The sequence below is a fragment of the Alosa pseudoharengus genome, unplaced genomic scaffold (assembly GCF_046254945.1).
Source record: "Alosa pseudoharengus isolate Yale_2024_CS ecotype anadromous, Long Island Sound unplaced genomic scaffold, YU_APseudo_1.1 YU_APseudo_1.1_scf_4, whole genome shotgun sequence".
Lineage (NCBI taxonomy): Eukaryota > Metazoa > Chordata > Actinopteri > Clupeiformes > Clupeidae > Alosa > Alosa pseudoharengus.
Window position 1 is genome coordinate 18,708,601 of NW_027468774.1, and position 2,011 is coordinate 18,710,611.

A 2,011-nucleotide genomic window follows, 5' to 3' on the forward strand; every position below is an offset into this window, starting at 1 on the left:
TTGACAAATGAGATCTGCTGACACGTCAGTTACACACATTCACACACACACACACACACACACACACATCCCCAACAGTCAATCTACTGCACAGCTGCAAAGCCACCAAATCCCCCCGCCCGCCTCCTTTCAGTAAAGACATGGATGCAGCCAAAGCCCTCAGCGTGTCATGCTTGTGTATATTGAATGCTGAATGTATGCTTAATTCCAGATGAATTGTCATTCATTAGCAGTAATGCCTCAGTACATAGTCAGTAATTCACTTGGAGATACAATCAGTCTCTCACAAATTCACTGTAGCCTACCTCCAAATGAAACTGGCTTCTCAGTGTTACTGCAGACATCTCCTACACTGGGCTACAGTCTGCCTGTGTGCCCTGAAAATGGATTCCAGCAGTGACAGCAGCCTTTCCTCACCTCTCCTCTCTGACGTCACTCCATTCAGGCATAATTAATCAGGCATAAAGGTGTAGCGGCAGAAGCTAGCTCAACACTCCATAAATGATAAATGCTAATGAAATGCTTTCCGGCTGTAGACCTAAGTGTAACGGAGTCGTCTGCGCTGCGCCGAAACGAGGCTTTCAGCCCCTGATTATAACAGGGCTGCTAGCTTAATAGAGTCCAGATGAAGAGCCTGAGTTTGCTGCCCCGACCTTCCAGCTAAAAGCATTAGTATCGACAGCAGGGCTAATAGCACTGATTCCTGGCCAGCTGATAACACAGGCTGGCCAATGCTGATAGCATGTTGCATTGCTAATATGAACTGACTATCACACTGATAATCACATGAAAAGGGCCCCATGGCTAAAGCGTTGAGGGATAATTGGTTGAAAGTGAGTGATGTATTGTTTGAGTGGGTTCGAGTGAAGAGGAAGAGCGACGTGGCAGCGCCAGCACCCTCTACTTACTAAACAGACACACACACACACACACGCACACACACACGCACACACACACACACGCACGCACGCACGCACACACACAAGACAAACAAAGTGTTTCCCAAATTACTTGTAAAGACTTGCTGTAGTAGATGGGACAGTCAGAGACAAAGAAAGATAATGATCAGAGCACAGTTGTGCTCTAAAAAGAGTTATTAAATGCACAATTCCCCAGGGAACAGAAAACATTCAGTAGCTAGGCTACTTTTATCCTGAATGACTACAGCATGATTGTATTTTTACTAGGCCTGATACTTTATTCACATGGGAATTGAACTTGTGACCTTACAGTTGCAAGTGACATCAATCTCAATTCAAGCCACACACGAATCCTGTAGGCCTATGACTTTAATGGATTAGTTCAAACCTCTTTATGACTCCAAAAATTAATGGTGTGATGGCTGAGTGGGTTCTGATTCCGGGCCTGGGGAAGTGAGAAATTGGTCCTAACCCATCTGCGGAGGCAGATTTGGCCATGTGAGGGGAGACATCCTTGGCTCCATTGCTCGACCCCACTGGCAGCCAATCAGGAGCTCTTTCATCCCAACTGGCAACCAATCAGGAGCTCCTGCTCCTGCTCTAGAGCTGCACCCAGGGCCACCATTGTGTCAGCACCACCTCCCCTCACGCTCTATCTCATGTTCTCATTTTTTTCTCTCTTTTTTTCCCTTTTTATCTCTCTCTCTCTCTCTCTCTCTCTCAATCTCTCTCTTTCTCTCGCTCTCCTTTCTTATCTCAGACCACATGGGGCGTGCTGGTGATGACTGGCAGGAGGGGGCCCGCGAGAGGCCGCGCCAAAAGGTGGGTCGGGGCGGCTCATGACAAAGTCACACAAAACGCATACAGCAGGGGACCGCTGGGCCAGACGAGCGCAGAGAGACTAGGGCTGGAGCAGTGGACGGCGGAAGAGGTCATCTCTCTCCATGGGACAAAGATGATCCATTTTCACAGAGACACAGAGGAACGGGGCGAACAAAAGGGAAGGAAAATCGATGGTGAAAAAGCACCCACACCGGCTCCACTTCTTCCTCCCTCGCCGCAGACATGGGAAAGTGAGACGGTCAGTGGGA